General features: G+C 34.6%; 1 long non-coding RNA gene across 1 annotated transcript; it reads right to left on the bottom strand.

Annotated features, from left to right (window-relative positions):
• Nucleotides 1–797: 797 nt before the first annotated feature.
• Nucleotides 798–1,319, bottom strand: LOC141814121 (uncharacterized). The gene is made up of 3 exons (XR_012600446.1): nucleotides 1,221–1,319; nucleotides 1,054–1,145; nucleotides 798–833 (listed from the first exon to the last, which is right to left on the bottom strand). It is a non-coding gene; the product is annotated as an uncharacterized LOC141814121 (long non-coding RNA).
• Between the last annotated feature and the right edge of the window lie 12,437 nt (nucleotides 1,320–13,756).

Here is a 13,756-nt window from a genome sequence, read left to right on the forward strand (position 1 = left end):
ATTATTGCATAAGTAGAGTGTTATTCATGAAAATATTGTCTATTTCTAATGTGAAAAAGAGAAACCTTTACGGATTCAAAGCTAGCTTTTTGAGTTGAATCATGTCATGTCATTGATGTGGATGTATTAGTAGTTATCTATCTTATTTGTATAGCAGTGTCATTCTGTCCAAGCTAGCTTCTGATTATTAACAACATTTTTTTTGAATTTAAGTTCAACGAGAAGAAAAATAAAATAATTACTGTTGTTTTGTGACTTTGCAAGTATACTACTGATTTCGACAGAGATAATTGATGCTTACACCTGTATTTAGAGAAGCCTCCTTTGCTTTGTGCGACAGGGCTTGTTTAAGAACAGCAGAAAGCCAACAGCTCCCGCTGCTATACCAACAAATCTGAATACTATAATCGCTTAGGCGTATCAGATTTTATATACAAGCTGGTTAAATATATCTTTCAAGTTATTAGTCATCTAAACTACTGCTCAGTGTCATCCAGCCATAGAATGATGAAATCAGATAAGGAAATCAAGTATTCAAAAACACATACCTAGCTTCCACCATCATTGAAGCTGCTTCCAGCAATAACCTTGACTGATGATCAGTATTGTATGCTCTAGCATAAGCTACATTTTCTAAAACATCAGCACCGTTCAATCCAAATCTGTCAAGTTTAGTCAATGAAGTTGTGTATATATTAATCAGTCAAATATCTTATTTGCCATTATGTTGTTGCAAACCTATCTGCAATATGCAGTAGTCTTTGAGGCCTAAACGTGCCCTCATCATCGATATATAATGCCTTTCCTTCACCACCACCTTGATCCAATGGAAGCTGAAAGCAAATAGAGTTTGTTGCTTTGAGAAATTGAATTTGCAACAGAACTAGCATAGACCAAAATATTACTAATGACAAAACCAATAAAAGCAAGTTCAAGGAAATGTTATAAACCAATAAAAAACAATAATGACTGTGACATAAAAGCTATATATACATGTAAAGGCTAATTTATAATGTGTCACCATTCAAAACACAATATGATACCGAAACATACCTGACAGGTGACACAGAGAGTGTGGCACAATTGTGTTTTACCAGAACGAAACTCCCCATATAGTTCAGTAATAGATCCAGTTTCAATTCCTCCTATATTCAGAAAGTCAAGACAAATGAGCAAACATGCAATGGCTATCTACTGAAAACAAAATCCTAAGAATTTACCCTCCAAGATCTTATCAAGTTCCCTTGACCCAGATGTGATTTGAATTATTTCAAGGCGTTGAGCATGGAGTTGACTTGCACTAGTAAATCCCAGAGGTACCAACTTAGAAGTTGTACACAATTTGAATATTCAAAATTATAATGCTCAGAAAGTTCATATAATATATAAATTATCAGGCAACAGATAAATGGATTTCTAAATTGCTCAAGGATAGTTTAGAATTACCCGCTTCAATTATTTTGTCAACTTTTGCATCACTAATCCCTTTGATTTGCAGCAGATCTTTCCTTGGAGTATATGCAACAGATTCCACAGTACAAAGTCCAGCATCTTTTAGCTTCTTGACATCTACGGCAGCAATCCCAGATGCCTTCATAATAAAAGAACTCACTGACATATTAACTGAAATTGTTGGAAATAACAAATCCATCCTCTTGAAGTGACTATGGAAATACAAATCAAGCTACCATTTGATCCAGAAGGAAAACATGCAACATTTATGCAAACCGACTACTTCTACAAGCTTAGGTACTTATAACTAAGGGGTATCTAGTTTGTTTACTACAATTATGATTCTTCTAACCATCATAGTCAACAAAAAGCAAGAAATCTTTGCAATAGAACAAATTTAAAGCATTAAAGTTTCAATTTTGCCCGAACTGTCACACTGCTGAAGATGTTAACTTAAGAATTACTACTATGAATATTGAGGAGGATCAATTTGAACTGAACAACAATATAATTACTCGAAGAAAAAAAATGAAATGTAGAAACTTACTTGATTTGGGATGGCTTCTTACAGAATACAACAAATGAAATGACATCCTACGGAAACAACACAAAATCAGGGGAAACTTACTTGATTTGGCAGGCTGGAGCGGAAGTCTCGGCGGCGAAGTCTCTGCACGGGCTGGGTGGAAGGCTCGGCGGCAAGCAATCGCAGGAACCCGGAGAGGAAGTTTAGGGTTCGTGCGAGAGGGAGCCGCGGCGTCCGAAGAGGAAGTCTCGGCGACGAAGTCTCTGCACGGACTGGGTGGAAGGCTCGGCGGCAAGAAATCGCAGGACGCCGGAGAGGAAGTTTAGGGTTCGGGCGAGAGGGACCTGCGGCGTCCGGAGAGGAAGTCTCGGCGGCGAAGTCTCTGCACGAACTGAGTGGAAGGTTCGGCGGCGCAGGAAGTAGGGTTCGGGGCGACAGGGAGGCGCGGCGTGAAGTTTAGGGTTGGGGAGAGTTGAACCGCGGCGTGTTCGGGCGAGAGGGAGCGGTTTAACGGGTCGGTAGGGTTAGAAAATAACGGCGGTTATTGTAAACCGCCGGAGAAAATAAAATATAGCGGCGGTTAAATTGTAAACCGCCGTGAATAACATTTTAAACTGCCGCAAATCACTAAACCGCCGTAAATCAATATTTATTCATAGAATATTATTATTTTACTTATACGTTTGTTCTTCCATATTTACTATAAAAGAACATGATTGTAAAAGGTTTCTCCATCTTTAGAAGGTTTACAAAGAACAGAAAATATAATAGTATTGTTGGGCTGATGGATCATAGCTTGTAGAGTAGGAACTGGGGCTTCTAAACCATGTAAAAAAATTATGATATTGTGTATCTGTTTCTTTGTACTTATAATTTTGCATATTCATTCACTTTATATATTTTTGTTACGTACTAACCTTTTTGTTGAAAAGCAAACACGAACAAAAGTTAAAAATTGCATGCACCAATTCACACCCTCTAGTCATAATGTATGATCCTATACTTAGATATGAGTTGATTGGACTTTATTTGAGTCAGTTGAAGAAGGTAGTGTTGGTAGAGAAGTTTGCGATCTTATCCAATTGAGTCAATTGAAAAGTGCTTGAGTTTTAAACAAGGACTTAGATATGAGTTTACTAAACCTTATTTGAGTCGGCCGAAGGGTAGGAGTGGATGCCCAAGCTAAGGGGTGAATAGAGATTGTACATCTACAAGCATGATTCTAAACTACTCTTGCTCTTGATAGCAAGGTCATAAAATGATTAGCACAAAGGAAATGAACATAAAAGAAATCACACTTAAAAGGATTGCCAACACATTTATTTAACGTGATTAGTTAGTGGATCACTCCCAAAAAGCCATTATTGAAAGTTGAAAAACCTCTTATACAGGAATTACAATGAAGGAATGGAGGGAAGAAGGGAGAAGCTCTAATAAGACTAACTAATGTTTTTTTCACCGGCCTTAAAGACTCCACTGAACTCCCCATTTATAACCTTCAGTCCTCCAATGACTCTTATTGTCTTTCACCCAACAATCGTTGCTCATTTACCATCAATTGATTGGTCCTCACATTTTGACTATTGTCATTCAACAACGACTCCTTTCTATATTTCACATGGACAAACAATCGATTGTTCGCTTATTATCAGTTGACTGCCCAATTGACTCATCAATGAACAAAATCATTTTATTCATTGGCTCCTCGAACCTAGTTGATTGCCCTAGACGATTGACCTACCAATCAATCGATATTCATCATTAGTCAACTGGTCAACTTCTAAACTTTGAATCTATTTGGGGTATTGGATTTCCCGATCACCAATAAATTATTGACCTCGACTATGACCAAGTCTATGTTGGAGTTCATTTATGTTGAGTTATACTCTCATTTTTCATGGATATTGGTCATTCAATACTTAGCTCATCGGATTTTATTATTGCAGTTTAAGTTTGCCCTCGGTCATCTACCGTATACCATATGTCCCTTAGATACACCTGAGTCTTGGTTCCTTCACATGCCATGCCTCATGGCTCATGTCTATGTAGTCCGTCTCCAATGACTATTGCCCTCACTACCTTGATGCTCCTCATCTTATGGGGGCATGATTTGTCTTATATAATCTTCTTCAATCTCTATGAACTTTGAGCCATTGAGCTACTAACTGTGCTAGGTCAATGCTCCAAAGCTACTCTAGTCCCACCTTAGTGCTCCTCAATCTGTGGTCTCTTAAATGTTCTATACTATTTTTCTACATTCTCATCAGATCTCTAAGACATTGAGTGTACAAGCTTAGTCATACCATTAACTCTCCTATCTTCATGTGTATTTTTGCATGTCCTATAAGCTCAAACACGCATATAAGTAGGATAAGACCTAATTTAAATTCTTTATCTAAATATCAAATTTCAAAGTGATGCTAAATCACTTGGGATATGATTGTACTAACATAAAATAAAGTATCTCAGATAAACTTATAATTTTATCTAATTGAGTCGATTGAAAAGTTCTTAAACTTTTAAATAAAGATTTAGATATGAGTTGACTGAACTTTATTTGAATTGGCTGATTAATATATAATTTTGTGATCTTATTAAATTGATTTAATTGAAAAAAGTTGAGTTGGTTATTAATTTAAATTCATTGAAGAATAATTGAGTTGTTTGGAGAGTAGTAGATACATTTTTTTTATCAACATTTTAGCTGAGTAATAAAAGGATGAAGTTTATCTGAGCTTAATTTAAAAACTATAAATAAAAAGAGGAAAAGGACCTCGAGATTAACATTATGTTTTCATTTATGTTTTATATTTTGGTTGACTGCCAATTTATTTATTTGTCCTACGACTAACGCTCATTTTTCATCATGAAAATGGCAGAAGCTAGCATTATCGAGTAGATAACTCACAAGGTAATTCGCACTGGTCTTCTGCTTTATCAAGGTTGTATTCTTTGCAGCAGTTATACCATGCCAAATTAATTTATTTAGTATTTGAGATTTTTCTCATATGTAAATAATGTTTAACTACAATCTGTTTAAAATATTAAATGAACCAAATCAAGTGTCAAGTGGGTGGATATGCTATTGCTAATTCTTTCGCATTATAATTCATAATAACATTGGGTTAATTGATATGAAATTGTAGTTTGATAATGACTAAGTTGATCCTTAATTGTTATGGTTCAATGCTTTTAAAAGTGGACAAAAATAAAAGGCTCCTCTTTTATTAACAGTATTAAAATAACTATTATAATCATTATAATTTATAGCTATTTAAAATAATAAATACAATGGTAGCACAGAGTAAACATATTTTAATATAATAATATAATATATTTAATAGTTTTAATTAACTCGAGTCAATTCATTTTAGTATATTATATTAGTTACCTCTCTAGTCATAAATTTGAGTTGGACTCGTTGGATTGATCAAATAATTTAGACAAGTTAAGTTAAAATTTTATCAATCCATTTTAAAATGAGTTCAGATACGTTGACTCACCTAGGCTAGTGACCCGTATGAGTTAGCCTGTGACGGATTTAGTTGATCCACGGATCAAGAAACTTTATTTTTTTTAATTTAAAATTAAAATTGAAAAATTCAATAGATTAATAGACTTGCCGTTTTGATTTTTTGGAACAACTTGATGAATTTAGTAAATCCTTTTGGGAGGCTTCCAATGATCGTAGATCGAACCAATCCTATTTTTACAGATGGTTGGTTGTTCACAGACTAACTATACCTACTATTTCTTTTTTGCGATGTATATCAGCAATGAAGTTCATCCAACGATAAATCTAATTCTCCTATAAATAAACGTGCAACAACAATTTCATTGATAATTTTATCAATTATATTTCAAAGTTAGTTTGATTAATTCCCTTATATTAAGGTAAAAATTTTAGTATAAAAAATATTTATATAACCATAATTGTACCGATTATATATTTTATTTTTTATTTTATTTAAGAAAATTCTTTTAGAACCTCCTTTTATAAATGAATTAATGAATTTTAAATTTTGAAACAATGAATAAACAAATTCATATAACATATATGCCATTAATAGTCCAAAAGTTACTATACTTATCGAAAAATTGCATTTATATAAAATTCATATCAATCCACAGAATAACTCATTGGGATGTAAAAAATTTATGGATGGAGTTAACCATTTTGATAGTATTCCATAATCAAAATGAATTCCTATTGTTCCAATAAATAAAGTAAATAGTATTAACAGATTTATTTAAATTATAATTCAAATTTAAAAATTTTAATTTGATCAATTTAAATTATAATAAAAAATTAAAATTTTTAAATATTTTTAATATTTTTTTATTTTTTGATAGGTTCGTGGGTTGACCCGTTTAACTCGTAGAAATCCGTCTTGAATTGAGTTGGATTGAAGATTTTTTAACCCATAAAGTTAGTGGGTCGGTTTGTCCTGCCTCGTCATATAATAAATTTTTAATAGGTTGTCCAATCTCATCATGGATTGATCCGTTTGATATCTCTTGTTACACTGTAATTATTATAAAAGTTGTAGAATAAAAATGTTTTTAAAATAAAAAATATTTTAAAGTGTTGTTTTATTTATTTATTTTTTTAAAAGTTTCAAAGAACGAAAACATAAAGATGCCTTTTATTTTTCCTTTTAAGTTATTGATTATGATGTGGATTTGATAAATAGAAAAGTATAAGTAGAAAAATACGTGAATAGAGGTGAGAGATTTGAAAAAATTATTACTTTTTGGGCTTCTGTTTCTCGGCTCGAATTTTCGAAGCACCAAAATCGCAACCACCAGGCGCGTTCCGTAGCTGGCGGTGGGGAGATCGGAGCGAGCGACGAACCGCGTTAACAAGGAGCAAATGGAGCTGCGCCGCCGTAAACCCCCCTCTTTGAGGCGCCCCTACGTGTCTCCTTCGAGCTCCAGCTCTGCCTCAAAGCATCCTCGGGTTCTCTCCGATACTTTCTCCGGTAATGGCTTCCTTCTTCATTGCCCTAGGACTTGTGTTCTTTCTTCATTTCCTGGTTCCTCAGCTCCTGGGGTCCTGACTAAATTCTACCTTTTTTGTCTAAAATCGCACAATTCATAAAGGTTTATTGCAAAAGAATAATGAATAATGAATAAAAAAAATAATGAATAATGGAAATAAAATAATGTGTAAGGGTAAAGAATAGAGAAAAATAGAATCAAGAATATAAGTGGAAGACATGGGAAATCTGATATACGTCATAGATGAGTCACTGAAATAATGCCCAATAGATATACAATGAAGCTAGTGTGGGGTAACCTTCCCTACACTTAACCATATACAATAAAACTCTAGTAGAAAAAAAATAAAAAGTACAAAAGCTTACTACCAACTATCCCAAACAATCTCACCAACTCAAATTTTTATTTTTATTTTTATTTTATTTTTTTATTCTAAACAAAACTAAATTTTTTTCTTCTTTTTTCTTCTTTTTTTTTTGAACAGATCACTTTTTTTTCAATTTTTTTTGAACCTAACTAAAACAAATGAACTAAGCAAAAAATAAAATACAACCAAAACAAAAAATGAACACCTTTCTACAAACAAAAAATGCTAGTTTGTGAATGGTGAACCCTCTAATCAAACCCCCACACTTAAATTTTTGTCCGTCCCGGGCAAAATCTCATCTCAGCATTTAGAGTTCCCACATCCAAGGAAAGAATGAAAGAGAATATAGGAAAAAGAAATGGCAACAAGAGATGGATTATTCAATAACCTATACTAAATAGAAAGAATGAATGAATAAAAGAATAAAAGAACCTTCATGAAATTATGCAACCTCATGGTAATATGACCTCAATAGAATTAGAGCAAGTTCTAGAGTGACATTTACCGTAAGTGCCACACAACAAATAAAAATCATGCTCAGTCCTCACTAGGTAAAAAAAATAAGTCATCATCTCAACTATTTAAGGTAAAATCCATCACTAAGTTGTATCGTCACATAATCCGAGAACTCTTTCATGTCTATGAACCTCTAAAATTCGACAAACTTAGATAACTAAGTTATCACAATTTCCAAGATGATCAAGTCATGCAAGGGGGAAAATTTATTGTGAAAGAATGATCAATAACTAAATATACATCCTAAACTAAGTTATTTAATATATACACATCCTAAGCTAAGAAAGAATGATAAATAACAGTTATATACATCCTAAACTAACCAAGGTAAAATGTACAAAGAAACCAAACAATAATAAAGAATATATATACACATCTTATCAAACAAATATAATTATACACATCCTACTTAACAGAAATAGAACTATACACATCCTATTTATAGAAAAGAAACAAAAGAAACTGAACAAGTATATACAAAAAAGAAAAAATAAGATGAGATAGGTTACTCCCCTTTCACCGGGAAAATGGATTGTCACTAGAGAAGTCCCTTGATTCTTAATCGCCCTGGGTTCTCAATTCTGTAGACTGATCCAGACAACATCGATGAAAGTGATCCTAGGGACTCAGTGCAATTCCCTACACTTTCATACACCTCTCCAATATAGAAAAGCCACGACCAACTTTAGTGGCACTGAAATCAACACCCTCAAGTAGTTAGAACAAAAGAATTAAATAATAATAAATGAATGAATCAATAAATAAATGAATGCATAAATGAATAAATGAATCCAATCAATGAATAAACAAATAAAATGAATAAACAAATAAAAACACCTATATACAGTCTAAAATAAACAAACATCATGTGAGTCCCCGGCAACGGTACCAAAATTTTGATGTGGCATGTTTGTATGAGAATTATTTATATACATTTTTCCTTATTTATTGTGTCACTAACACCCATAAAAATTAATTATTTATTTACCAAACCCCTATTTATCGGTACAGCAGTATAGAGAGGTCTAGGTCGTCTCTCTTGGACTCAATAACATGGTAGCTACCCTAGACAATCTGGTGTGGGGTTTTTATTTCAACTTTATTCCTAAAATTTACAAATGAAGATCCAATTACATCTTCAATTAATAAAAGAATCCTAATCTACATTATTTCTAATCATGCATCTCATTTACACATTATACATACAACATGGAGTTCATTATCATGCAACAAACATCAATTACAACGTACAAGTACATCCATTACCATCAACATCCATTATATACGACATATCATACAAAATATATTGACAACCAATTATTCAACAATTATTACACGAATTCGATTCATACAAGTTCAAAACACAACATGCCTTCCTTTACATAACATACACTACTCAAACAGGCTTTGTATAAATACCATAATATACAACATACAACAATATATACAAATTACAATCCGTAATTCTTTATTGACAAGCATTACTCAAATCTATACAAACATGGAGTTCAATTTATACATAATATACAAACATACATGATAAATTCTACAACATGCAACATACAATCTTCAAATACATCATACCAATATACACAAATCATACAAACAAAATAATTTATTCTTGAACATGAATCAACTTTACAAAATTCATCTACATGTGATCATAAATACTCTACAAGTCATGAAACTAGCTACAACTTTCTTCCAACCATCACTACAGGTTCAACTCACCACATACAACCTACATGCATACATCGTACATTAAACAAATCACATAATCCACATACAATCCTCAATAGAACATTTTCAACAATTCACCATAACCACAACTCCACTCAACATCAAGAATTTATTATGCTTACATTAATAATACAAATTCAAGTTCAACATGGGTTACAATCATTATACAATAATTGTGTTCATGATCATCAATTCAACCACATAACATACTTCCATGGATCAATGAACTCAAGATTTCAACAATAGTAAACAACTTCATCACTCGACATCAACTAATCCAACTAAACTTAACAACATGCTTGCATAACCAACAATTCCATTTCCATAGAAGATTACATCTAAACAAACCAACTCAATAACACTTCAATTACATTCCACACTACAACAGCCATTAACCATTCATCATTCCAAAGGCCAACTTCAAGAACCGAACTAAGCAACAAACAAAACAAACAAACTTAGAGTTAGAATTAAAATTAGTAGTTAGGATCAGTGTTAACATCAGAATTAGGGATTAGGTTAGGATTCAGATTAGAATTAAGGAGGATTAGGTGTTAATGTTAACAATTAGGGTTACAGTTGGTATTTACATTGTACAGGCAGAGGGGATTTTTGGTTTAATGAAAAGAACAGAACAAGCAACGAACCAAATGAAACAGAATCAATTGACAATGGTGAAAGAGTTCTTCCCTCTCCAAACGACACAGACCAGAAGAAAACCTCAGCCAATTCCGGTTGCAAGCCCCAACGGGACGATGGCGCTTGCTGGAGAAACCACTCACAGTGCGACGTAGTCGGAGAAGATGTAGGCGGATCCTCAAACGCTAGTCTAACAATCTACTGAACCACAGACAGAATATTAGGAAGAGGAACTAGAAACCGACCGTTATCTGGCCCATTTCCGGTGATGGTGGTGGCGAAGATGACCGGCGACCTCTGCTGAACCACAGACAAAGTATCTCCCATCCTTATAAAAGTTTCGTCCTCGAAACTTAAAACAACTCCTGGGTATGTTTATCTCATATTTTCTTTACATTCCCAAGTTGCTTCCTTGAACCCTTGGTTTTGCCAACAGCTATCTTAATTGGTTGATTCATCAACTGAGGTAACTGAACACCTTCTATTGGTTGGTAATTCATCCTGAGTTAACTAACTAATCAAGTCAACTATCTATCAATAGAATCCTTCGTCAATCAACTAAAACCAGAAAAATGCAAGTTGTTACCACAATCTCTCATCACTCACATGATAAAAGATCTTACCTCGTGTTCTACGTATTCAATTGACCTGACTAGAACTTCTCATCTGCTAACTCATTGGATTTTTTTTTTACCTTGCTGCTGTCAGACTTTTCTCCACGACTGAAATCCTTGTGTCTAGGATAGAATTCCCGAGTCTTCTACTAGAAATTCATCATCTATATCCGATCCTGGTAGAGTATTATCTACATTGTATATTTAAAACATCTAGGTTATCACATTTTACAACCAAGTGCCTAACACTCTACTTTTAAGCTAGTTCAAAGAATATCACATATTCTGGAATCATTCTGTAACACTCCTCTTAAGTTAGTAAAAAGACTCAGCTCATTACAATTGTACTCAATTCTTAAGATTTTCTATAGGCATTTTATAGATCAGCAATCCACTATTGAAGTTCACAATTAAAGCAATGAACTCTTTCGATTACACATTTTCCTTTATTATTTTAGTTATATATATATGAACATGTCTAAGTCGAGAATTCTACTTTTACTATGCATAAGGGACGGATAAGGCCAAAGGTAAGGTTAATATTCTATCAAAACCTCGCATCTATTTAACATGTACAACTTAATAATCATTCCTTAGGCCAATGGTAAACATGTCTACTTAAAATCATTCTCTAGGCTAATCATAATAACTAGGTTTGACTTAAGCATCATTCTTGAGGTTAATAATCATAAGCATGTCTAACCTAAAATCATAAAATCATAAAAGAAAGTAAAGCCTAAGTATACTTTCTTACTTGGAAAGCGGCAGGATTGATGCTGATGTGAGTGTGACGGAAGGGCGGAACCTGCTCTGATACCATTTGTAACACCCCCCCCCCTCTTTCTTATACTAATAGGGGATGTTACGTACTTTAAATTTCCTTAACTTTTACTCATTAAATAAAATAACACAAATAAAACTTTTCTTTTTCTGTTTAACAATGCGGAAGCAAAAGATATAAAATATAAATAAAATAAACATTTATAATTCTTGATCTTATTCCGCGGTTCCGCCGACACCACACATCAAACACTTCTCCAGCTACCTCCTCTTTCCTATAACTTTTTTCTTTTATTTATCTGCAATATGAGGAATGCAAACTATAAGCAACGCTTAGTAAGTACATCATCTAACTCACAAAAACATAGAAAACTTCGTAATAACTGATTTATGCAACATGAATATTTCTTGTCTAAACATGTGAGGGGATTTTCAAAACATACTATTTCATAATAATTAAACATATTAAACATCCATCATTTGGGCCCTGACAAAGTACCAATGCGCGCATCCCTAACCGGTTCGGGGTAGCTAGCCACCGAAGCCGATTAGAGCGTACTAGGCACCTCGCGGCCTAGGGGCAACTTGCCCTAGAGCTGGGCGAACCTTGTGCCCGGAATCCCTTGGACACCTTGTGCCCAATACCCGCCTCTTAAAAGTTGTACAACATCAAAATAAAGTACTTTCTTTCATATTATAATATCTTACTTCTTATATCATGCAATTCTACTATTTACATATGCTTTAACAAAATCATGCATATGCTTTAACAAAATCATGTTTATGGAAAAATACAGAAAACAACGGAACTACTCATACTGTAGGTGAGAGATGTACTTACTATATCGATGAATCGTCACAATACGAACCTCTAAAGACTACTAGATCCACGAGTCAAAGTCCTGCAATAAAACATCTTCTAAATAACATATCCTATAAATTTTACACTAGAACAAACCCCAATCGAATCGTATATCTCATCTAAATTTAACCTAATCACAACCTAATCTCAATTAAATCCATTAATTAGTTAAATCCAAATAACCTTTCCAATTGGATTAATCAAACATATGCATCTTTGATTTATCAAATACTAACTATTAAACTAATTAAACTAATTAACTATTTAATTAACTGATTAACAACTAGTATCAGATTAATAATTAACTACACTAGTTTAATCAACAAACCTTAATTAATCAAACTAATTTTAATTAATCAAACTTACCTAATTAATTAATTAATCTAATTAATTACTAATTCACAACCTCGTTAATCACTTACCTTAATTAATTAATCCTGCGCTCGTCTTCTCCACGCGAACAGGGCAGCACTGGAGTTTGCGGCAGCTGACGGTGAAGACGACGGCTAGGGGTGCAGCAGTCGCGGAGCTGGTCACCGATGGACAACGTCGAGCGTGGGCTGGACGGCGGCGTTCTTCTATGCAACGGGTCCGATGCAGAGCAGAGGCGTTGCGGTGCTGCAGGCGGCGATGTGCGACGTCGGGATCCAGCAACAGTGGCAGCGACTGCGTCGGATACTTTCTTCTCCTCCAGCACAGGAAAGGGGCGGCGGCGTTGGCCTCTGTCTCTGTGCGGCGGGCGGCGGCGTCGGTGGCTGAGCAGAGGCGTCGGTCGTAGAGCGGAGGGCGTCGTGGCGAGGCGAGGAGAGGGACGCGGCTAGGCTGAGGGTTGGCTAGGGTTCCCTTCTCCTTTATAGCCCTCTCCCTCGGTCTGTTCCGACTCCTCGCCGGCAGAATCGGGCGGCAGGCGGACGTGGCTCGCGCGGAGAAGTCGAGCCCGACGCGGTCTGCGCGAGGAAAGGAAGGAGTCGCGCGGCGTGGATCTGGCCCGAAGAAAGAAAAGAAAAGAAATCGGTTCACCTGAACCGGGTTTGAGTTACTGTAGCGAACCATATTCGGTTTTGGTTCGCCTGGTTCAGCCCTCAAACGACCTCCGATTTGGTCAAAATCGGTCTTGTTGGATTCGTCTTCGCAAGACGAACCTTTTCTTCTATTTTATTTTATCAAACTCCCTCCTATCATTTAACTAAAGGACCTTTATTATAATTTTAAATCTAATTAAAAATCTTAAAAATAGGGAAAAATAATACGGATGTTAC

This window comes from Curcuma longa, chromosome 21 (genome assembly GCF_044706935.1).
Source record: "Curcuma longa cultivar G26 ecotype Majalengka, Jawa Barat chromosome 21, ITB_CL_G26_1.1, whole genome shotgun sequence".
Classification (NCBI taxonomy): Eukaryota; Viridiplantae; Streptophyta; class Magnoliopsida; order Zingiberales; family Zingiberaceae; genus Curcuma; species Curcuma longa.